Source organism: Lissotriton vulgaris, chromosome 2_1 (genome assembly GCF_964263255.1).
Source record: "Lissotriton vulgaris chromosome 2_1, aLisVul1.2, whole genome shotgun sequence".
Lineage (NCBI taxonomy): Eukaryota > Metazoa > Chordata > Amphibia > Caudata > Salamandridae > Lissotriton > Lissotriton vulgaris.
Window position 1 is genome coordinate 1,445,254,582 of NC_141687.1, and position 25,669 is coordinate 1,445,280,250.

General features: G+C 47.3%; 1 protein-coding gene across 8 annotated transcripts in view; it reads right to left on the reverse strand.

Moving 5' to 3' along the window:
• Positions 1-25,669, reverse strand: part of LOC147732730 (NXPE family member 4-like) — a 572,962-nt gene that overhangs the window by 319,705 nt on the left and 227,588 nt on the right. For 3 of the 8 annotated variants that reach the window (XM_086957290.1, XM_086957289.1, XM_086957284.1), the window contains exon 4: positions 15,532-15,599. The exons of the other annotated variants lie outside the window; for them this stretch is intronic. The gene's annotated coding sequence lies outside the window, so the exon portion shown is untranslated. The remainder of the gene's footprint in view (positions 1-15,531; positions 15,600-25,669) is intronic. 8 annotated transcript variants of the gene reach the window in all.

Below are 25,669 nucleotides of genomic sequence, written 5' to 3' on the forward strand. Positions count from 1 at the left end.
GAAAAGACACCTATGCACCCTGCTTCCCTGGGTGAGGTAACACGAGTACTCCGGTGCTCCCGTGGGTCTTGACTCTCGAAGTGTCCTAGTTTAAAAGGGTACTATCCTAGTTCATCCGGACGTGTCCTTAAATTGAAACTTTGTATCTTTTACGAACTCCATAGAAAGTCAATGGGAACCCGCGCATGTGTTTAGACACTACACGAGGCTCCCATGGGTCTCCGATCTTCCGAACCTTTGGTTGTTTAGTGTAGCCCCAGCAATTCTACAGGCCCTAGGCCTGCTTTCTAACTCTCACGTGGTACTTATACCACTTTCTTAGTATATGGTTTGTGGGCCCCTATGGCATAACATATACTGTGCAACTTATCGTATATTAACTGTGTGACTTGTATTGTATTTTGACCTCAGACCTCATAAAGAGTGCAGAGGGATTTTGTTAAGATTAAATACATATATATTTGATATATACCTTGTGTGGTGTCCTTTCATTTGGTATTCAAGGGATTATATATGGTAAAACAACTTGCTTAACTCACCTTCTGAAGTCTTAGCCTGAAGACTGCTGGTTCATGCTACCACCAGGATAGCTTTCTATAAGGTTGACTTTACAACCATCATCAATAAGGGTTGATTAGACTAGTGCAAGGTGCAGGTGTAGGGAGCCGGACCTATGCTTCTTAACGGAAACCTGGCTCAAACCCCACGTAACACCCGTTATAACACTGGGAATCCCTATAGGCTACAAAATAGCCAGGATGGATCGGCCTTTGAAAATTGGTGGTGGGATAGCGATAGTACACAAGGAGGAAATCAATGTTAAAATTCTGGATGAAATATGTACCCCTGAACTAGAACTTATGATTTTCAATCTTAACTTTTCTACAAAATCTAGCAGGAAAGGAGCGTTAATATACCGCCCCCCTGGTCCATGTAAAAACACCTCTGTAACATTAATGGAAGCTCTGGCACCTCATGTATGTGATAACTCAGACTTCCTCCTCTTAGGAGACTTCAACATTCACAGTGAGGTAGTAAACAACTTCGAAACTAAAACCTTCATTAGTGATCTAAGCTCACTGGGCTTAAAACAGGTCAACAACGGGTCCACCCATATGGCGGGACACACGTTGGACCTAATCTTCACTAACTCTCTACCTATTGAATGTTCCCTCCCTTACCAAGTAGACTGGACAGATCACTATGTTCTTGAATTCTCCACCCCCCCTCCCACCCCACATGCCCAAAAACATCATACCCTACCCTGTAAAAGAAGACCCTGGCACAGATTAACTCAAGAAAATTTTTGTAAAGCACTTGGAAAGCCCACAATGAGTGGAAATGACAACATAGACAAATCCCTACAGGAATATGAAGAAATGCTGTCGCATACAATTGATAAGACCATCCCATTAAGAACTTTCAAACCTAAACCCGCTCCTAAACAGGAGATATGGTTTTCGGAAAGTCTTAGACTATCCAAACTAGCCACACGGAAGTTAGAAAAAAAATGGAGGGTCTCCCGCCTAGACAGCGACAAACATACCTATAAAGAGTCTTTGAAAGCATACCACAAAGACATTCGATCAGCACGAAAGAGCCACATAGCTTCACAGCTTTTGGCGGCCGGCAATAACTCCAAGACCCTATATCAGATCTTACTGACCTTCACTAAACCTACTGCCTGTGAAAGTCCGGAAGTGGCATCGCAACAATTGTGCGACAATATCTCCCACTTCTTTACAAATAAAATTGACGCCATATATGACAAAATCCTACTTTCCAACTCGACATACAGCACCACAAATGACCTCACAACAAACCCTGGTAGTCCACTCCCTCATGAGAATTCCCTTTCTGTATTTCCTCCTATTCAGATTGAGGAAGTACTGGCGCTTACGTCCCAGATAAAGAGTGGCTCCCCCACAGACATTATTCCTGCACGTATCATGCCCACTCTAGCTAAAGCTCTTGGACCTACCATCCAGAGATTAATAAATCTCTCACTTAGTACGGGGCAGGTCCCACTTGGATGGAAAAAGGCATTGGTTAAACCTCTCAGGAAAAATACCACCATTTCCTGGAATGAGCTTAGTAAACTCAGACCAATATCCTTACTCCCCTTCTTGGGCAAAATCACAGAAAAACATGTGAATAAACACCTGTCGAGATACATTGAGTCTGCAGGAGTACTGGATCCATCTCAATCGGGCTTTAGGCCCAAACACAGTACGGAGACAGCTCTAATGTCAGTCGCAGACGATCTGCATATGTACCAGGATAGGGGGTTTTCCGTCATCCTGGTACTACTAGATCTGTCTGCGGCGTTTGACACCGTATCTCACTCTATTCTCATGACCAGGCTAGAGAACATCGGCCTAAAAGATGACGCCCTCGAATGGGTAAGGAGTTTCCTAACCAATCGGACCCAACAGGGAACCATGGGCAATTTTCGGTCAGAGGAAGTTGAGATCACCAAGGGGGTGCCACAGGGCTCATGCTTGAGCCCAACTCTTTTCAACATATATGTGGCACCCCTGGCCAACATCTTGAGAGCATATGGATTTGTTCCAATATCCTATGCGGACGATACTCAACTCCTCTTTCCCTTTAAAACCTTGACACCCGAAGTTAGGAACTCCTTCTCCTTGGGAATGAAAGCGGTGGCACACTGGATGTCTTCCAACTTTTTACAATGCAATGTTGGAAAGACGGAAGTCATGCTGTTTGGGGGGGTAAGACAACTCTGGACTCCGGACTGGTGGCCACAAGACCTTGGCCCAGTACCAGAGCCGAAACCAACTGTTAAAAACCTGGGGGTCCGGCTGGACCAGGAACTTTCCCTCAAGCAACATGCCAACCAGGTGGTGGGATCTTGCTTCCACATAATTGGCATGCTACGCAAAATCTTCCCCCTCCTGCCAGATGCCAGCAGAAGGACACTGGTACAGGCACTAGTCATGAGTCATCTAGACTATTGTAACGGCCTGTTGCTAGCAGCCAATGAGGGAGTCATGGCAAGACTACAGGTAGTCCAGAATACGGCTGCCCGTCTAGTCCTAAATGCGCCCCCTCGTTCACCCTCTAAACCCCTATTGGAAAAGCTCCATTGGCTACCTGTCAGACAGAGGGCTAAATTCAAGGTATGCTGTACCATACATAAAAGTCTTAATAGTATGGGTCCGGCATATCTGGCCAACTAATTTGTCCCCTACAAGCCCTCCCGCCCACTTCGCTCGAGCGAACAAGGCTTTCTAGTAGCGCCCAGGGCAAAGAAGGCAAGACAGGGCAGTAAAGCTCTCTCAATAGCTGGACCGTCTCTTTGGAACAGCCTTCCCAACACCCTAAGGCTTTGCACTGAATACCTTCCCTTCAGGAAGATGCTAAAGACTCTCCTTTTCAGCTCCTAGACAGCTTACGTTCTCCCGATCGTATTGTGGCAGATGTCAAAAGCGCGGAGATGCTCCCAAGGGAGTCGATACCAGCGCTATACAAGCCAGTAAAATAAAAAAATAGTGGACATCATATGCCAGGATAACTTCTCACAGTTATCATCACATTAATTCTCTCCAGAAATCATAATTTTACAAACATTTCCCCGAAATGGATGCATGGCCTAAAAACTCCCTACAATTGCCACAATATGACAAGAACAAAATGAGGATACCATGCACTCTAATGTAAAGTTGAAGTAAACTCTGACCACAATAATTAGCACAAGACCTAGTTTCTCTGAGGTCCGTGTAAATCTCACTGACTTACTTAAATAGTGAAAAGACATTCTGAGTAGAATAATCAGAGGAAAAAATAAGCACAAAAGTCTTCTCGAAAAAGGCCTATTGAAAATCTTTGCTTAAGAAGTCAGGCTGCATTTGTCTGCCACTGCTAATATAGAGAGCTAATAAAGCACATTTCCGACTTTCAACAAAAAAAGTTATCTTTTTGTCACAATGTATTGACAACTGTGAATGTAAAGGCCGCTACTTTCCCTGCCTCCTCTCTTACTAACACATTAATTATCAGTGTGCACAGAGGACAGCTAACAGCCATGAGTGACCAAACGAAGCAGATGCAATGCGAGGTGGACTACAAGTACCGCAAGACACTGGGGCAAGAATTCACATAATAGACCTCACATCCCTGTGGTGGTTCAAACAATCCTGAAAGCTCCAAACGATTGTTTGACAGGAACTTTCTTGCTTGATATGATTTTACGTGCAATGTATCTGCCTTCCCTTAGTGGGAACAGGTTAAGGGATTGTGGATCCGTAAAAAAAAGAGGTTTTCTGCATGACATGATTGTACGACGTGTGGGTGCGCCGAGCAGACTAAGCAACAAAGAGCATGGCTTTGTCTGCAGATAGTGAACTGTTAAAGACGCCAGATTTATAGACCAGCTAACATCTGCAGACTTGTAATGTAAATGTAAATGTGTTGTATTTGTATAGCGCGAACAGTAACCCGGAGGCATCCCGGCACTTGTACTCCTACCACAAGGGAACCCCTCCTGGCTTTTCCTTGTGAGGTGTCCACTCCTGGGCATCCCATGGTGAAACCAAGCATCCCTTGTGCATCGGGGGCCGTTGTGGAGACTAAGCAAGCTATTGCCCAGAGTTGCAGCATGGGGCCCATGCTTAGATTCGGCACTGAGGCGAGAATATCCGGTCAGAGGAATTTAAGCCCGATCCCGCCGAGGCAGGAATCGAACCCTGGTCCCTGGCCAGCGTTCTCCATCAAGGTCTGCCGCTCTAACCATTGAGCCACACTTCTCCCCGGCCTCCTAACAGCACCCTCCGGAGCAAATCTTCTTCTGGTAATTCTGAAAAATGGTATGTGTAACCCAGCCCAGAGCTGTGCCCTGCGCTGCCATAAATCTCCTCTGCCCTTCTCTCCCCTGCGCCATAAATCTGAGTTGTCCCTGTCAGTGCTGAAACCAGAGGACACTGATTTCAAACTGTTTCTCTGTCAGATGGATCAGCGGGCAATACATCACTCCCATCACTCTTCTCTTTCATGTCGACTTCTCTGGAGTAGAGAAAAACATATTTTAAATACTTCCATCCCTCTCGGACGCCTCTCTTCCTCAGCCCCGGTTCTGGGGTGGCCAGAACTGAGAACTTTGATGTGACTTCAGTGGCTAGAAATATGCATGTTTCTTAAAAGCTAGCTTGTTTTTTGCTACTCATTAATATTTCTGTGTTCTTTCATGGTACAAGTTCTGAAGTTTGGAATGCATATTCTGTAGGAAAATAATTGACACAAGCGCGCGTGCCTCACGCCGAAAGGAGGCAGCAGGGGGAGGGGAGAGAGGAGGGGGCCTGCGCTGGCTTCCCTTGCGGGAGCGAGCACGAACCATCTGTTAATTACAAACAGATGGTTTCAAAGCTTGCTTCCGCAAGGGAATCGCCAATCGTGCACGCGTTACCATTCAAAGCAATGCAATGCATGCACGTTTTTGGCAGAAAAGGGGAATTGATTGCTAAAGGTCTCCTATGCAGCATGTGCACGCTGCATAGGCGAGACCTAATGAACACCGGGCCCGATTCACAGAATGAACTTAAGACTCAATCCTAAACTTACTACTGTTTTGGTATTTACAGATTGCACTTACTACTTTTGGTATTCACAGAATGAATTTACTACTTTTGGCATTCTCAGAATGCACTTACTACTTTTGGTATTCACTGAATGAACTTACTCATTTCGGTATTCACAGAAGTTAGGTCTCCTAACTTTAGGGCTCCAAATCCCTTCTGTGAATACCGAAAGTCTTAAAATTAGGATTTTTCTCAATTTAGTAGTAGTAAAGTTAGGACTACTAACTTTAGGACTCCCAAATGTCTTCTGTGAATACCGAAAGTCTTAAAATTAGGATTTTTCTCAATTTAGTAGTAGTAAAGTTAGGAGTCCTAACTTTACTACTACTAAATTGAGAAACATCCTCATTTGAGGACTTTCGGTATTCACAGAAGGCATTTAGGAGTCCTAAAGTTCTGTGAATACCAAAAGTAGTAAGTGCAATCTGTGAATACCAAAACAGTAGTAAGTTTAGGATTGAGTCTTAAATCCATTCTGTGAATCGGGCCCACAGTTTTCTTTTTATTGCTTTAAGTGTTCGCATTTCCAACCTTAAAGTAAAAGAAGCAGAGAATAATAAAGTACACCACTGCCAGAGATTTATGAAGGAAGTGTAAAATGTAACAGCACGTGGTGAAAAGCATGTGTTGTTTCGTGTCTGGGTGCTGATCCCAGATTAAAAAAGATGTTGACACAGATAATGACGAAAGGCCTTCTGAGGAGACTGCCAAATTGAATTGCTTGAGGGAATTTTTTGCAAAAGAAAACAAATATTGGCATGTGTTTGAAGTTACCTGTTTTGCCTGCCTGAAGGCCCATCCATCGGTACGCGATTATATATTAAAAGCAGTGTTGCTACACGGCATGTCACTAAACATAGGGGCATATTTACAAAGAAAGTGGCAAAGCTGTTGTTAAGCCTAGAAGGCTACCAACTTGCGCCGTCACTTCTGAAAAGCAAGGCTGCATCATATTTACAAGAATAAGGTGCTGCACTGCATTTACCCCTGCGCTGGCGCTAAATTTAGCTACCTAGCGCCAACGCAGGCACCTTTGCACCATAGTGCAAGGGTGCCTGGGTTGCGGGGAGTGATTTTTTATGTGTAGGAAGGTGTCCCTTCCTGCACACAAACAATCTTTAAATGGCGTTTTTTAACGTTTATGTGTGCTGCTTAATGCAGCACACATTGAAGTTGCAAAACTGCATTTTTTTAAAAAGGTTGTTGATTTGGAGGGAGGGACACCTTCCTGCATATAAACAATCATTGGCGTTTTGCTGTTTCCATGTGTGCTGCACAATGCAGTACACATGAAAACAGTAAAAATGAGGAGAAATTAAACATTTCTCCTCTTTGCATCATGGTAAGAACAAGTTTTCCCTGGTCTTAATTTTGACGCTGCCCCATATTTACACCAACCTTGTATATATGAGGCAGCATCAAAATCAATGGGTGTTGCAGTGGGACGCCCATCACAACACCCATTGCCCTCCCCTTTCACACTAAGGGGGTTATGTACAATGAAGTGACTGGGCGTGTTGTTAGCGTCCTGGGCTTAACGACACAGTCCGCCTCTTCGGAAACGCAAGGCTGCACCATATTTACAAGAATGTGGTGCAACCCTTGCATTTCCTCCTGCGATAACAACTTAGCGCCCAAGCAGGCACCCTGGCACCAGAGTGCACGGGTGTCTGTGTGAAGGGGAGGATTAGTTATGTGTAGGAAGGTGTCCCTTCCTGCACATACACAATCCTAAAATGCCATTTTGTAAGTTTCATGTGTGCTGTTTCATGCAGCACACATGTAAGTTACAAAATGTTTTTTAAAAAAAAAAGATTGTTTATGTACAGGAAGGGACACCTTCCTGTACATCAGAGCTTTCCAAACTCTGGGTCGTGACACAATACTGTGTCGCCTGCCATGGATAGTGTGTTGCGTGATGAGGCCATTACAGTACTGCGCATTAAAAGGTCTGCATTGGTTTCTTATGGAACTTGCAGTCCACAGAGGCGCCTCTGCGATCCATTCCCTGCAGGAGTGTTAGCCCGGGGATGCGGAGGAAGGGCGGGGGAGCACAATCCGTCTGAGCCCCCGTGGCGCGGAGACGCTCTTGCACTACTGCCAGGGCCGGACTGGGAACCAGAACCGGCCCTGGCAAAGTGCTCGGCCGGCCCCCTCTCCCCTCTCCGGGGAGGGGGGAGAGGTGCGACCGTGCTATGTGACAAGGCCGGTTTTCGGCCGTTTTTGTTACAGGGCCGTTTTTGCAGCATAACGGCCCTGTAACAAAAACGGCCCCCAGGGTCCCAAAACCGGCCCCCAACCATGCGGCCCACCGGGGGATTGCCCGGTGCCCTCAACGGCCAGTCCGGGCCTGACTACTGCCACCGTCAAAATCGAGCCCCCCCCCCCTCCCTTGCTGGCCTGACTGACCTGCTGCAGGGCTACAGCGTGGAGGTGCTGTGCCAGCGGGTGCCGGACCTGGTCGTGTTTGCTGTACTTCAGCTGCTGGATGGCGACTGCAGGCACAAAATTCACGCCAACTACGCGCAGTAAAAAACACGATCATGAGCACCGCTTCCTCATCATATCATGATTCTCTATAAACAAATGTTAGTGAAGTGAAGGTGAAGGTAAGTGGGGCTCGTTTTGGTGGAATTTTTTTGTGCGTTGCATTTGTTTGTTTGAGTTGACACTGCACTATATTAACTGTACAAATTATAAAAACGCTCTTCATGGGCAGAGGCAACTCTGCAGCGTGTTTCCTTTGAAAAGCACGCTTTTACAACAGTTCGCACACAACGTCAGGTAACACAAGAACGTCAGAGGCACGTCAGTAACTACAAATGACTTGTCCTGTTGCCTGGTGACATCAGAGCCACAGGAACATGATTCAGGAGGGAAGGAGGAAGTGGATTTAAGGTAAACGGACATTCCCTCCTAAAGAGGAGCACGTTATTAGGGACAGAAACAACATCAACCTTGGTCAGCTTAACTTCCCCCAAAGAACCAGAACAGCAAGTAAATGCAGGAAGGGCATAAGGAACCTTGAGGGCAGCAAAATCACAGCAAAAATATGAATAGCCCTCATGTCATAGCTTTCAGAATTGCCAAAGTTTAAAAGCGGGTCGCTTAACATTAAAATGCTGCTTCACTTTTAATCCAAATGCTTTTGATTATATTTTTTGACAGTCACAACAAAATGCTAATAGAGTTCAGGACAATCTTGCAATACTAAAGTAGGGCAACTTGAAAGCTGAGAAATAAAAACAGTTGGGAGTTCTCTGACAGTGAGTTCTGAAGAGGGTGGGGGCACCCTTCGAGTGCTGTTGGTGGGCAGCTGGGGGTGTACAGTTCTAGCTGGTGGCCGACTGAACTCACCCCCCCCCCCCCCCCCCCCCCGCAGCCTGTTCAAGCCGCCCGGAACCTAGGCTTCCAATGTGACACCTCCCTCTCCTGTAAGACTCAAATCAACAAAGTCACCTCAGCCTGTTTCGGGAAGCACGAATGATAAAAAAAATCATCCCCTACCTACCGCTGGACTCTTGAAAAACAGTAATCCATGCCCTCATCACTGCTCATCTAGATTATGCCAACAGCTTGTACGTAGGTGCCCCTACTTACCTCATTAACCAACTACAAAAAGTTCTGAATGCTGCAGCAAGGCTGATTTGCAATATTCCTTACTGTCATTCCATTTCATCCATTTCACCCCACCTGATCAAACTTCACTGGCTCCCAATAAAACTGCGCATTCAATTCAAAGCCTTAACCTTGGCCTTTAGAGCTCTCAATGACCGAGGCCCCACCTACCTACGTTGCAGAATGAGGATTTCACAAGCACCACGAAACCTCAGATCCAACCATCTCCGCCTCATGATCTGCCCCCGGTTTCGCCTTGCACGCACGGGAGGAAGAGCCCTTGCAGTAGCCACCTCCAAACTCTGGAATCAACTGCCCACAGAATTAAGATTTCTAACGTCAGAACCCCTATTTCGGAAAAAACGAAAGACCTGGTTATTCTCCCAGATCTAACTCTATTCCTTCCTTCAATCTCCCCTGACCCTTTTGAGATAATGTCTTCAGCGCCGGGACACCTCCGTCGGAGGTAGCTGTTGCGCTCTACAAAATCCTAAATAAATAAATAAATAGCTACATACCTAGCTCTGTAACTAGGGAGGAAGTCTTTTCGTTATTTGTTATTTACAATTTATAATTGATGACAAAATGATTTGTCCTGATCTCTTACAAGCAGTTAATTTAACCTCCGTTTTGCTAGTAAAACTGAATTATCGTGTCACAAAATGATGCGTGTCTAAAAATGCAGGTAATTTAACCTACGGTTTGCTAGGAAAACTGAATTAGCGTGTCTCGAAATGATGCATGTCTATAAAGTGTGTCACCAACATGAAAAGTTTGGAAAGCACTGCTGTACATACACAAACCATGGCATTTTGCTTTTTCCATGTGTGCTGCACAAGACTGCATACATGGAAAAAGCAAAAAAGAGGAGAACATTTAATTTCTCCTAGTTTCGACGATTTAAGACCAGGATTTTCCTGGTCTTAATTTTGGCCTTGCCTCCTATGTATGCCACCCTTGTACATAGGGGGCAGCATCAAATACAATAGGTGTTGCAGTGGAACGCCCACCACAACACCCACTGCACGCTCTTTTCACGCTAAACATAGCGTGAAAGGGTGCATTATGTACAAGCCAGCGTTAAGCCACTTAAGGTGCCTTAATGCTGCCTTGTACATAAGGCAAGCCCCTATCACTAGGGTAATGTCACAAAAAGTGACATTCCTGTGGCGATAGGGGCTTGTACATATGCCTCTAAGTATAGCGTTAAAGGGGGCCTTGTAAATAGGGTGAAGCCCCTATTGCCACAACGTTGTGGAAAGTGATGTTTGGGTGGCAATAGGGGCTTGTAAATATGCCCCATAATGTCTTATTTTTTGGGGAAGTGAAGGAGCTCTACTAGCATAGCGAGCGTAAGAACTAGAGGGCTTGTAACATAAGTATTATTTACTGTGAGTTATGACAAGGCAGTTAGACATCACAAATAAAATCAAAGGGAGCAAACCAAATAGGGAAAAATATTTTTACCTACAAAGAGAACATATTTTTTACCATTGTAAAGTTGCTAGTTTTTTTGCATCGAAAACATAGCGGTAATTTGTGCAATTTAAAAGTTTCGTAGACCACTATGGCACTAAGACACTGAAAAAACGTATGTGTTCGAACACTTAAAACGTTGAGGACCCGTTACGCACTTTACCTTATTTATTAAATGGTAGGCGCTCTGCAGTTGTGACAGCTCAGTTACACCCCGGGCTTATAAGAAATCACAACAGGCACAAATGTCAATCTATTGTGCTTGCTGAAATGGGGAAGCGTGTGAAAGTGCAGTTAATCCCCGGGCCAACCAAAAGCCCCAGCAAACAACCAAGCAAATGCCCTACAGTTGTAGAAGTGAGAGAACGCTGCTCCCTTTGTGAACGTGCAAAGTAACCGGCTTGTAACAAATAGTTTTTGTTGTGCATTGTGAGCCTGCAGTTAAACCCCAGGGCGTGCAAACAGTCACCCCACAACAGAAACATAACTTTGACAGCTTATACTAGTATAGAGGAAGCGTGTTGCTGCCGGGGTGTTGCAAGACCACAAATAATTAGAACGGGAGCGCTCCAACAGGGAAAATGTATTTTACCTGCATTACCAATATATTTAAAAGCATTGTTAATTTGATATTTGTAGTGTATGATGGTGCATTGTAATCACTTAGGGGTTGGGGGGGGGGTGAAAAATCTCCACACTCACACCTCAAAAATAAAGTCATCCATTATGGTTGCGGAAATACGTAACTGTAAAACTCCCCGCAAGCAAAAAACAGAATCCATTGCAGTTTTGGAAGAGAGGGAGCGCGTTATGTGGCAGTCACACATGGAGACCCACTGTAAACGGAAAACAAAATATAGTGCAGTTGGGGAAGCATGAGAACTAGTATGGTGCACTAAGACCCTGTCTTTCATTAGAAACCACCAGAAACATACCCACGCACACAGAAAAGAGCCTTGATTATATTTGGGCACGTGAGAGAGTGCTACTCCCTTAGCGAGGGTATGAGCTGATGTGCTTGTAACATTCTATTGTAATTGCATATATATAGCGGTTACCACCCCTAACAAGGCGTCGGAGCGCTTTTTCGGCGAGTAGCACGCTACTCCGGAACCCATTAGATTGTCATTATAGTTGGTGATACGGGAGAGTGTGTGAAACCAAGAGTTCACGCAAACACAAAAAGACAATGCCTTAGGACGTGTGAAAACTTACCGTATTCTGAAAAGTAAAGTTATCAAATGACAATCGGTTTGGGTAAGTGTAAGTGTTTTTAGGTGTGTTTGCTGCAAGACCACAAATAAATAAAAAGGGAGCGCTCCAACAGGGCAAATGTAATTTATCTAGATTTCCAACATATTTGAAAGCTTTTAAAATTGGATATATGTAAAATGTTATGGTTCCCTTACATCCTGGTGCAGTTGAAAATGTATCGTAAAAACACCCATAAATTAAAATATTCCATTGTGTTCGGGGAAATAGATTGCTGTTAAAGTTATCGTTAACATTAAACAAAATTCATGATGGTGGAGGAAGTGGGAGAGCGGGTTTGGTGCAGGTAGACATTTTTAGAGAAATATAAAGGTAACGCGTCAATGGGGCAACTGTATTTTATCTGCATTACCAATATCATTTTTATCGTAAATGAGATAGGAGTAGTGTGTTATAGTGCAGTAACAGCCAGGAGTGGGTGATAATTTATCGCGCACACATGCATAAAATACATGAATCCATTATGTTTGTGGAAATAGGTTGCTGTCAAACTTATCGCAAATATAATTCCAAATCCATTATGGTCGATGAAGCGGAAGAGCGTGTCTTATTGCAATTACACATGGAGATCCATTGCAAACAGAAAAGATCATTTGTTACAGTTGGGAGAAGTATGAGAGCGTGTATGAGAACGTGTTATCTTGCACTAAGACCCAGACTGTTATGTTATGTTATTAACACTTATAGAGCGCACGATTACCCTCAGGTGTGCTGGCGCTAAGCATTGGCCTCCGAACACTAGCTGAGGAATCATTGTGAAAAAAAACACGTCTTCAAGCTTTTTCGAAACATAAGGAGATTTGGAGCATTTTTAAGAGACAATGGTATCTCATTCCAGGCTTTTGAGGCACAGTAAATAAAGCTCTAACCACCCCAGTTGAGTTTTTGTATCCAGGCTTTTGAGGCACAGTAGATAAAGCTCTAACCACCCCAGTTGAGTTTTTGTATCCAGGCTTTTGAGGCACAGTAGATAAAGCTCTAACCACCCCAGTTGAGTTTTTGTATCCAGGCTTTTGAGGCACAGTAGATAAAGCTCTAACCACCCCAGTTGGGTTTTTGTATCCTGGGAGTTTGTATTAATTTGGCACTGGTAGATCTCAGTGTCCTCCTAGGCTCATACCATAGGAACCTGTGCCTGAGAAATTCTGGACCAATACCTTTGATGGCCTTAAAGACTATACACAGCGCTTTAAAGCGAGATCTTTGTTTTATAGGAAGCCAATGTAGCTTCCTAAGCTCACCTTTGACAGAGGCAAATTTGGGGATGCCAGACAGCAGCCTGGCTGCTGCGTTCTGAACTAACTGAAGTCTGACATTTTTGCAGATTCAGGTATAGACTATTACAGTAGTCCAGCCGCAATGTTATCAGGGCCATGACTACTGTTTTCAAACTGTTCTCTGTCAGAAAAAACTTTATTTTCCTTATGATTCTAAGAATCATAAAGCATGCTGAGGTCACCTGGCTAATCTGGTCCCCCATGATAAGCCTATCATCTACCACTACCCCCAAGGTTTTTAGCCTTCTTGGTTGCTGTGGGGCAAAGCCCCAATTCTTCTTGCCACCAATCTGGTGTCCACACCAAGGGATTGTTCCCAAACTTTACCACCTCAGTTTTACTAGAGTTCAAGTTCAAACAATTAGAGGACATCCAATGGGATATGGCACTCATACACTCATGAAAATGCTCCCCGATCTCTTTCTCACCACCCTTGCTTATGGACAACACAATTTGTGTGTCATCAGCATAGGAGGTGAGCTGAAAGCCAAAGGCCCTGATAACTCCAGCGAGAGGAGCCACATATATATTAAAAAGCTTAGGGCTCAAAGATGAGCCCTGTGGCACCCAGCATGGGAGTAAGAATGGCTTAGATGTATTGCCATCCAGATCTACTGTTTGGGACCTGTCGGCTAAGAAGGACCGTATAAGTTTCCATTTCCATGCGAGTCCTGCCACACCAATCCCAGACAACCAGTCCATCAAAATGTTATGATGGACCGTGTCAAAGGCTGCCAACAGGTCCAACAGGATCAAGACGGCACTTCCTCCTCCATCTACGGCTTCTCTGATTTCCTCCTTAGATTTCAACAAAGCCAGCTCAGTGCTATGATCAGCCCTGAACCCATATTGCGATGGGTCCAGAGAGTTGTTATGCTGAAGGAAAGCACTGAGCTGGGAATTCATCACCTTTTCCAGGATTTTGGCGGGGAGAGGAAGCCGTGAGATAGGCCTATAGTTATTAGGTTCTTTGGGGTCTGCATTCTGCTTTTTCAGAAGCGGAAGGACAGAGACAACTTTCCAGATCTTGGGAAAAGTCCCGGAAGCTAAAATTTTGTTAAACACGGGGATCAAGACCGTTCCTATAACCTCTGGTATTTGTTTAATGATCCAGGCAGGGCAGGGATCACTAGGGGCTCCTGATCGGATTTGGGTTAAAATCCTTATGAATTCTTGAGTCTCCAATGGTATAAATTGGTCCAAAGATCTTAATGGATCTCTGCTTTCCAGTCCGCTAGTATTGTTGCTTGCCTGTGTATTTCCGTCAGCCTCAGTGAATGAGGAGAATATCGCTTGCACTTTCTCTTTAAAAAAATCGGCAATTTCATTACAGAATGAAAGATTGCTATAGCTCTTAGGACTAGGCGGTGAGGTCAATTTTTTAATGGCATTAAACAGTTCCGTAGAATTGTACTTAGGTGATGCTATCTGCTTAAAGAAAAACTGTCTTTTAGCTTCAAATAAGCTTTGTTTGTAACTTGTAATGGATTGTTTATATTTAACCTTGTCTGTATTCATATACATTTTGCGCCAGGCCCTTTCTAATAGTTTACCTTCCAGTTTCCTAGCTCTATGTTCTTCTGAGTACCAGGGGGCTGAGGGAGTAGCTTGTTTGGAAATCCACTTTTTACTGGGGGCTAATAGATCGCAGGAAGCGGTAAGCCATTGATTGTAGTCAGTGACCGCAGCTTCCACTTCAGTGGGAAGAGGTCGTAGCGAGCTACTAAGAGAGATCTCAAATTTATTGATATCTAAGTTTCCCCAAGCTCTAGTCGTAATCCCTTGGTCTGATTTGCTGTGATCAAAACTTAACAGAAACACAAAACTAAATGCCTAGGAGAGCATGTCACGATACACGTAGATTCTGTTGCGGATGACAGCATAACAAGGGCCAATTAAAATGCATAACGATGGAGGAATTTAGATACATTTACGAATGGAAGCGCAAACAAAAGATAACAAGCATTGGCATAGCCAATAGGTCTCGCCTTTGGGAACTTATAAGCGAAAGCTTGAATTGTTGCACCAAGGATATTGTGCTGGATAACTAAACACTTATAAGTTCATAACGGCGATACCAATTGGCATTGCCAATGCGTGTTGGTACTTGTTCTTCCATGACCAGAGCCATCCCAGGAGTGTCTTGGGTTTCTCCCACAAAAGTTAATTCACTTCATGGGGCCCTGGCGGAAATCTGACCTGCCCACCACAATCAACAATAATCGAGCCATTAGGGCTCTCCTGAAGTGCACCAATCATTCCATTTCACTGTTTGATTACAATGCACTTACCCCGCCTTCCAGTGGACTGGTTATCCACCCAAGCTCGCCTTGCACCGAAATCGAATCCAGGAGCGTTACTGCAAAAGAAAAGGAAAGAGAATATGATAAATGCCACTTCTGAGAATGAACAGCGTTTAATGGTGGTAAAGCGGCCTAGTACATAGGTGTCCAGCATAGGTCCAAGAGGGCCAAGCCCATTCACGATTTTTAGGAGAGGCGCATATGATACATTTGCACACAATTATTGTTAAGGAAACTAAATCACAGAGTCAGTGGTTATTCAGAAAACCTGGCACGGATCGGACATTCATGGACTCCTAAATGAGTGGATAATTTGGTGGTTTTAAACCCACCTTTGGAGCTAGAGTAAACACTTTGTAAGTCTAGGCACACTGCTTAAATTCACTGTTCCCGAAATTTCAAGTATGCTTAGTGTTTAAAAAGTGTCGATTTGTATAAGTGAAGCAAATGTAATGTATTGTGATTTTTATTGCTGGAGTCATCACCTGCACGACTGCTCCATGTAACCTTGATTCAACACACTGCACTGCCTTGTTAATATGTTCACTGTACCTTGTAGAACTGCTTTACTTGTAAACGGATACATTTGTTCTCACCAGAGGGGCTGTTATGTTTACATTGAATATTTAGTAGGCCTTGCAAATGTTTTACAGACACAAAAAATCTACCCTGTGCCAAAAAATATAGTTCTGACAGTATTTTAATAAAAGTAATAAACCTGGGACTCCACAAACATGCCAGAAGGGAAAATAGGGGAGGCGGGGGCCAGTTCTGTACCGTGGTAGAAATATTTTTATTTAAGTAGTTGCAAACCCTTGGAAGGAGCTATTTCCAATAATCATACCTATACCTAAATATAAAGGCCTAATCCAGCAGTATGAGCTCCACTCCCAGCTCCGACTTTACTCCTACATTACATTTACCACAAGAAAGCACTATCGTTTTGCACTCTTGCTTAGTGTGGGCCTGTGCATGATGTATGCCTTTGCGAGATTGATTAGTTGTCTCCTGTTAGACCTGACATCCTTGGCGTGATTTTTCCCCATCTTTTTGCCTCTGACTCATGTATTTTTGATGCTGTGCTGGATTTCGTTTTTGCTGGTTTAGATGCTTTGGACCCTCTGCCACTGCTGATCAGTGTCAGAGGGTAAGTGCTCCCTCTGTAAATTGTCATATTGATTGGGTATACCTGATTGGCATATTTGTGTCACCATGAAGTCCCTAGTAAAGTGCACTGTGTGTGCCAGGGCTGGTGATGACAGATGCTACTAGTGGGCCTGCAGCGCAGATTGCGCCACCCACATGAGTAGCCCTAAAATGATGTCTCAGGCCTGCCAGCGCAGGGCCTGTGTGCAGTCAGTGGACTGCCATGTCCGCCTGGCCAGTGTCCCCACTGGCTGGGCCTAACCCTTCCCTGTCCGTGCACACCAGTCACCCCTATGGAAGGCTCAAGGTACCCCCCTGGGCAGGGTGCAGTGCATGGATAAGGTAGAGCATGTACTAGTGCAGGTAACATGCTCTGGTAGTGAGCAGCAGCCATTTTGTGTGCTCACTGCTGTAAGGCTATCTTGCTCCATAGAGTAACATGGGGGAGGCTGGTCCCATTGGATCCCAGCCTATCTTCCCATAGGAACAAGATGGGACATAAGTGAAAGATATCCCTGAACTCAGAATTTAATAACACATCTTTTAGAAAAGGTTGTTTTTAAATTCTGTGTTTGAGAATGGCACTTTTAGAAAGTGGCTGTTCTCTTGTCTAAACCTTTCTGTGTGCCTGGGACTGTTTGTGGATTGACTGTCTGGGTTGAGGATGACAGGGTCTGCAGAGCCCCGGGGGGTTATCTGAGCCAGCCCCGTGGATGAAAGGCAGCATCTGCTGCCAGGGAAGTGGGAGGAGATAGCACCTGATAGTGAAGGGCTGTGCCTGCCTAACCACAAAGCTGGCTCCACCTCCTGCTGGGCGACTGTCACCTCTGTCCCTGGGACAGGGAGGAAGAAGGAAACCAGAAACACCCCAGACCCCCAGAACTGGTTTGGACCGGGCTCAGGGCCCCCTTTGCACAAAGACTTCTAAAGACTTCAAAGGACTTCAAAGCCTTTTTGGGGTATAAGAGAAGGACCCCTGACTACAGAAAATCAGATTCTACAATCAAGAGGAACCTCTGCCAGAAGAAGGACTGCTGAAGGAGCTGATGGAAGATTGCCTTGCTGTGTGCTTTAAGGGCTGACCTATCCTGCTGTCCAACTGAAGGAGAGGAGAAGAAAGGGACTTTGCTGTGTGCTGTGGCCCTGCCTGCTTGAAACTGCCAAGACTTTGCTGTGTGCTGTGTCTTTACTGAATCTCCAAGGGCCTGAGAAGAGCTGACCTCCTGTCTGCAACCCAGGAACATAAAGGTTGCCCCAAGGACCACAAGATTCTGCTGCGCCCCCTGAAGCTGCTGTGCAGTGCAGAGATCGTGAAACACTGCGTGGGGCCGTGTAGCGCACTGGCTGCTCTCTAATCTGAGTGAGGGCGCCGCGCTGAACCAGCCTGCCGTGTGGCCGAGATCGACGTGTTCATCGACACGTAGGGAGCGAAGATCGGACGCTTGTGGGCCGTCCCAGCGTAAGGAGCGCTGAAAAATAATTGCTGGCCGTGTCACCGTCGCAGCCCGGGGTCAGTAACCCCCGTGGAAAGTGCCCCGTATCATCCCGGTGGCTGTGTCCTGAAGATCGAGCCCGCCGCGCTCTGATTGGGCGAGAGGGCCGAGCCCCCTCACCAGAGTCGCGACGGGATTGGTTCCTGTGGCGGAGCGTCATCAGCGAGGCCGCGCTGCCATTGGTTGGCGGCCTCGCGCTCAAGAGGGGCTCGACTCAAACGCCGCGACGGGATTGGCTGCCTCGACTGGAGCTGCCGAGGAGCCGAGGAAGCGCTGAAGATCACCGCCGGGCCCGGGGAAAGACTGACCTGACCTCGCCGAGGGATCCACAGAGTGTTCCAGCCCCCGGCCTGCCGTCTCTGCTCCCCGCTGCTCTCTGAAGGACCGAGAGCGGGCGGAGAGCGTCCTGAGACCGGCCGGGCTGGAGCGCGAGTAAGCGTTTACCCGCGAGGTGCATCTGAGTGATACCGATCACGGGGAAGGGAGTCCCCCTCCCCCCAGCTACCGGGTGAGACGCGCTTGTAGCGCTTGGAGTCCCTGATGCCAGGGGCTCGCTGTGACGCCTTTTTCCACGCTGGCCTTATTTAATTGCTCGTTTTGAGAGCGCGTGATTCATCCAACATTGGCATTGTTTAATTGCTCGTTCTGAGAGCGTTTTACATTACTAAAACATTGGCATGGTTCTTGGCTCATTTTGAAGAGCGTTTTCAATCACCTAATATTGGCATATTGTGCTGATTAAAGAGACTAGAGACATTTGCTTCAAGAACTTCCTGAAAGTTAGAAACACCAATTAAGATTAAGTTCATCATTGCTATACTGAAGTGATAATCGTGCAACTGCTTTTACATTGCTGCAACCAGATAAAAGTTATTTATATTTTTATAAAATACTTACCCGTGTGGTCTCAGTTTGTGGTGGATTGGGGATTATTGTTGTGTTAAGTGCAAATATTATACACATTGCCTTGGGGATAAGCCTGCCTGCTCGCGCCAAGCTACCTAGAGGAGAGCGGAGGTTATCTACTGTGTGTATTCCTCCACCCTGACTAGAAGCAAGGGTCCCTACTTGGTCTAAGGTACTTACCTATGCCAACTAGAGACCCCCAGATCTAACATTGTTGGACAGCGGTGCGGATTCTGAACTAATAATTGCACTTGACCTGCAGTGATCTCTTGTACATCACTAGTCTAGTTTAGCAGCACAGGTTGCGCAAGATTTTTTTCTTTTTGGTGAAACCTTTTGTTGAAAAGGTTAGGAAGCATCATGTCTGTGAAAGCGGCAAGCGTGAGAGTAGAATTGGAAGTGGAATTCGAAATTCAGGAGCTGTACAACTACAGAAAGGATATCCTGAAACAATTCTGCAAACAGCTTGGATGCCCAGCAAAGGGCAGCGCAAACAAGGAAGAGCTGCAGAAAGCTCTAAGGGCCTGGTGGGAGGCCAAACATGTCTCAGAAGAAGCTACTGAAGTGGAAGGCGCACCGGAGAATGTTTTTTCGCTCAGTGATTTGCCAGCGCGGCCAGCATCTAAGGCTGGCAGCAACCATTCCAGTAGGGTTATTTCTCCAGAGGAGGTGGAGGAAAATCAGAGAGCTAGGGCTCATGAGATTGAGATTTTTAAACTCAGAGCCCAAGCAGAGGAAAGGAGAATGCGCCTTGAAAATGAGAAGGCGGCGGAGGAGAGAAGACATGCTCTCGCTTTGGAGGAGAAGAAACTCCAATTGGTTCATGAGAGGAACATGAGGGAGCTGGACATCAAAGAAAAGCAAGGGGGGTCCAGCTCTAATGGTGGCAGCGCACAACCAGTACAGGCGGGTAAGGTATACATACCAAAGGATCTGGTACAGAATTATCAGAGGGGTGAGGATATTTATGCGTGGTTTAGAGCGTATGAACTAGCCCTAAAGATGAATGAAGTGCCTGAGAAAAGTTGGGGGGCAGGTTTATGGAAGCACTTTGAGGCCTCTGGGAGGGATGTCTTGGCACCCTTAGAAGCAGCAGGTACTTTAGCCTACCCCTCCATGAAGGAGGCTTTGTGCCTCAGGTATGGGCTCACTGCAGAACAGTACCGCCAGAGGTTTAGGAACTTCAAGAAGCTTGATTCAAGTACTTGGGTGGAGTGTGTGAGTATGTACACGCGTGCACTGGAAGGTTGGATAAAGGGCAGCAAAGTTACTGATTATGTGGGGTTGTGTCACTTGATTAGTTGGGAGCACTTAAGTAGTTTATGTGTTCCAGAGCTGCGCCAGCATCTTTTAGACAGCAAGTTAACTGATCCCAGTGAGCTTGCTAAAGAGGCGGACCGCTGGACTAGCACCAGGGTCCACAAGGGGGTGGTAAGTACCCCAGCCAAGGGTGGACAGGGTCCCCAGCAGAAGAGTGGGGGGGACACGGGTAATCAAAAGGAGTCTTCTAAAGGGCCCCAAAATAGTTCCCAGGAGAAAGAGTCTCAACCCCCCAAGTCTAAGAAGTCCTGGCCCCATAAGGGCAAGCAGGACAACAGGCCCCCACCTACTTGCTATGCCTGTAGGGAGGTGGGGCACATTGCCCCCAAATGTCCAAAGAAACCTCCAGCACCCACTGGTGCTCCAACACCGGCATTAGCTAGTGTAGCTTTGGGAGGGGATTTGATTTCTAGTGGGGAGGAGGGGTTAGCAGTGATGACCCTTGTCTCTTTAGGAGACCAAGAGATGGCCCAGGAAACCTTGCTGCCCTTAAACACTAAGAAATATGGGCAGAAGGTGACCATCAATGGAAAAGAGATAGAAGCTCTGAGAGACACAGGGGCCAGTGTGACATCTGTCAGGTGTCAATGGGTGTCTGAAGAGCAGATCATTCCCGATGTACTCCGTCCTGTGGTGGCAGCTGACAGTTCAGTGCGCCTCTGCAAGTTGGCACGTGTTCCATTTGAGTGGGGAGGAGTCTCCGGTACATTGGAAGTTGTTGTAAGTGATGCCTTGCCTGTAGATTGTCTATTAGGTAATGACCTGGAGAGCTCTCCATGGAAAGATGTAGAGCACAGGACTCACTTGGAAATGTTGGGCTTGCCTGCGTGGATCTGTGTGACCACACGTGCAATGGCAGCCAGTAAGGGTGGATTAGCAGAACTGGAGCCTGGAACAATGGCCCAGGGACCTGTCAAGAGAGGAAGGGGCAGAGGGCGCGGGAAACCAGCCCCCACTGTTCCCACGGTCCAGGAGGAAGCAGAACCTGAGGGGGATGCCCTGGAACCTACAGGGGAACAGGTGGCCGAACTAGGGGAATTGCCTGAGCTGTCCCAGTGGCAGCAAGATGGTGGTCCCTCCAGGGAGGAATTCTGCCAAGCTCAAAAGGAGTGCCCTTCCCTCATTGGTGTGCGGCAGCAGGCTGCAGACCAGGCAGCAGGCCTGGGGTCCAAGGAACATTTGATCTACTGGGAGGATGACTTACTTTATAGTGAGCCTAAGTTCGCTGAGCCCGGTGCAGCCCGTGTGCTGGTGGTACCCGAGCGCTTCAGGAACTTCCTACTGGGTCTGGCTCATGACGTGCCTCTCGCAGGACATCTGGGGCAAGACAAGACCTATTACAGGCTTGTCACCCACTTCTACTGGCCCCAGATGAAGAAGCACGTCGCTGCCTTTTGTAAGTCTTGCCAGACTTGTCAGGCCAGTGGCAAGAGCGGAGGGAAGTGCGTGGCACCCCTCCAACCCTTTCCTGTGGTGAGCACCCCTTTTGAGAGGGTGGGCATTGACATCGTGGGGCCCCTGGACCCCAAGACAGCCTTAGGCAACAGGTTTATCCTGGTCTTGGTGGACCATGCCACCCGGTACCCTGAAGCAGTCCCTCTCAGGACAGTCACATCCCCTGTGGTGGGCCGTGCCTTAATGGGGATCTTTTCCCGTGTGGGATTCCCCAGAGAGGTGGTTTCTGACAGGGGTACAAACTTCATCTCTAAGTACATGAAGTCTCTGTGGGAGGTGTGTGGAGTGACATACAAGTTTACCACACCTTACCATCCTCAAGGAAATGGGTTGGTTGAAAGATTCAACCGCACCCTGAAGGGCATGATTATGGGCCTAGAGGAGCCCATGAGGCGGAAGTGGGACGTCTTGTTACCATGCCTGTTATTTGCATACAGGGAGGTGCCTCAGAAATCCTTAGGGTTCAGCCCCTTTGAGTTGCTGTATGGCCACCCTGTCAGAGGACCTCTCACTCTGGTGAAGGAGGGGTGGGAGAAATCCCGTGGGAAAACCCCTCAGGATGTGTTCAGCTATGTGCTGGCCATCCGCAACCAGACCAAGCGCTTCAGGAAGCTCGCTCAAGAGAACCTGGAGGCTAGCCAGGAGGAAATGAAGAGATGGTATGATCAGAACACCTCTCTTGTGGAGTTCCAACCTGGGCAGAAAGTGTGGGTGATGGAGCCAGTGGAGCCTTGTGCGCTCCGTGACAAGTGGTCTGGGCCATATGAGGTGGTGGAGCGCAAGAGCGAGGTTACCTACTTGGTTAACCTGAAGACTCCCAGGCAGCCCCTGAGAGTGTTGCATGTAAACCGCCTCAAACCCCACTTTGAGAGGTCAGCAGTGACTTTGCTCATGGCTACAGATGCAGGAGGGGAGGAGGATAGTGATCCTCTCCCTGACCTCCTGGCAACCAAGGAGCAAGATGGGTCAGTTGATGGGGTGATACTCTCACCCACCCTGACCCCAGAGCAGCAACAGGACTGTCGCCAAGTCTTGGGTCAGTTCGCCCCCCTGTTTTCCCTGACCCCAGGTGTCACTGACTGGTGTGTCCACGATGTGGACACTGGTGACAACCTGCCTGTGAAACAGAAGTTTTACAGAGTGGCTGACAAGGTCAGGGCTAGCATCAAAGAAGAGGTTTCTAAGATGTTAGCGCTAGGGGTCATTGAGCCCTCCAGCAGCCCCTGGGCTAGCCCAGTGGTCTTAGTGCCTAAGAAAGCTGCTACCCCTGGTGGCCCCCAGGAACTCCGTTTCTGCGTGGACTACCGTGGGCTCAATGCGGTCACCAAGACTGACGCGCACCCCATCCCCCGAGCTGATGAGCTGGTGGATCGGTTGGGAGCTGCCCGGTACCTGAGCACCTTTGATTTGACTTCAGGTTACTGGCAGATTGCCTTAACTGAGGGGGCCAAGGAAAGATCAGCATTTTCAACACCAGAGGGGCACTTCCAGTTTCGTGTCATGCCCTTTGGGTTGAAAAATGCCCCGGCCACATTCCAGAGACTGGTCAACCAGGTATTAGCAGGGCTGGAGGAATTCAGCGCAGCATACCTGGATGACATTGCTGTGTTCAGCTCCACTTGGGAGGAACACTTGCAACACCTCTGCGCAGTGTTGAAGGCTCTGCAAAAAGCAGGCCTCACTATCAAGGCCAGTAAGTGCCAGATAGGGCAGGGATCTGTGGTGTACTTGGGACACCAGGTGGGGAGCGGCCAGGTGGCGCCCCTACAGGCAAAGATTGATACCATTCTGGCTTGGGAACCCCCCAAGACCCAGACTGAGGTGAGAGCCTTTTTAGGTCTCACCGGGTATTACAGACGGTTTGTCAAAGGTTATGGCACCATTGTAGCCCCTTTGACAGAGCTGACATCTAGAAATCAGCCCAGGAAAGTGAATTGGACTGAGGCCTGTCAAACTGCTTTTGACACCCTCAAAACTGCCATGTGCACAGCACCGGTGCTTAAGGCACCTGACTTTTCAAGTGAGTTCATTGTGCAAACTGACGCTTCAGAGCAAGGCGTGGGAGCAGTACTCTCACAGATCAATGAGGAGGGTGAAGACCAACCGGTGGCTTTCATTAGTAGGAGGCTACTCCCCAGGGAACAGAGATGGAGTGCAATCGAAAGGGAAGCTTTCGCTGTGGTCTGGGCTCTGAAGAAGCTGAGGCCCTACCTGTTTGGGACTCACTTCCGTGTTCAGACCGACCACAGGCCCCTCAGATGGTTAATGCATATGAGGGGTGAGAATCCAAAACTGTTGAGGTGGTCCATTTCCCTACAGGGGATGGACTTCACGGTGGAGCACCGCCCTGGTACAGAACACGCCAATGCTGATGGTCTGTCCAGATTCTTCCGCCTTAGTGATGAGGACTCCCAAGAGGTTGGGTAGTTCTCCCCACTTTCAGCTGGAGGGGACACGTGTTAGACCTGACATCCTTGGCGTGATTTTTCCCCATCTTTTTGCCTCTGACTCATGTATTTTTGATGCTGTGCTGGATTTCGTTTTTGCTGGTTTAGATGCTTTGGACCCTCTGCCACTGCTGATCAGTGTCAGAGGGTAAGTGCTCCCTCTGTAAATTGTCATATTGATTGGGTATACCTGATTGGCATATTTGTGTCACCATGAAGTCCCTAGTAAAGTGCACTGTGTGTGCCAGGGCTGGTGATGACAGATGCTACTAGTGGGCCTGCAGCGCAGATTGCGCCACCCACATGAGTAGCCCTAAAATGATGTCTCAGGCCTGCCAGCGCAGGGCCTGTGTGCAGTCAGTGGACTGCCATGTCCGCCTGGCCAGTGTCCCCACTGGCTGGGCCTAACCCTTCCCTGTCCGTGCACACCAGTCACCCCTATGGAAGGCTCAAGGTACCCCCCTGGGCAGGGTGCAGTGCATGGATAAGGTAGAGCATGTACTAGTGCAGGTAACATGCTCTGGTAGTGAGCAGCAGCCATTTTGTGTGCTCACTGCTGTAAGGCTATCTTGCTCCATAGAGTAACATGGGGGAGGCTGGTCCCATTGGATCCCAGCCTATCTTCCCATAGGAACAAGATGGGACATAAGTGAAAGATATCCCTGAACTCAGAATTTAATAACACATCTTTTAGAAAAGGTTGTTTTTAAATTCTGTGTTTGAGAATGGCACTTTTAGAAAGTGGCTGTTCTCTTGTCTAAACCTTTCTGTGTGCCTGGGACTGTTTGTGGATTGACTGTCTGGGTTGAGGATGACAGGGTCTGCAGAGCCCCGGGGGGTTATCTGAGCCAGCCCCGTGGATGAAAGGCAGCATCTGCTGCCAGGGAAGTGGGAGGAGATAGCACCTGATAGTGAAGGGCTGTGCCTGCCTAACCACAAAGCTGGCTCCACCTCCTGCTGGGCGACTGTCACCTCTGTCCCTGGGACAGGGAGGAAGAAGGAAACCAGAAACACCCCAGACCCCCAGAACTGGTTTGGACCGGGCTCAGGGCCCCCTTTGCACAAAGACTTCTAAAGACTTCAAAGGACTTCAAAGCCTTTTTGGGGTATAAGAGAAGGACCCCTGACTACAGAAAATCAGATTCTACAATCAAGAGGAACCTCTGCCAGAAGAAGGACTGCTGAAGGAGCTGATGGAAGATTGCCTTGCTGTGTGCTTTAAGGGCTGACCTATCCTGCTGTCCAACTGAAGGAGAGGAGAAGAAAGGGACTTTGCTGTGTGCTGTGGCCCTGCCTGCTTGAAACTGCCAAGACTTTGCTGTGTGCTGTGTCTTTACTGAATCTCCAAGGGCCTGAGAA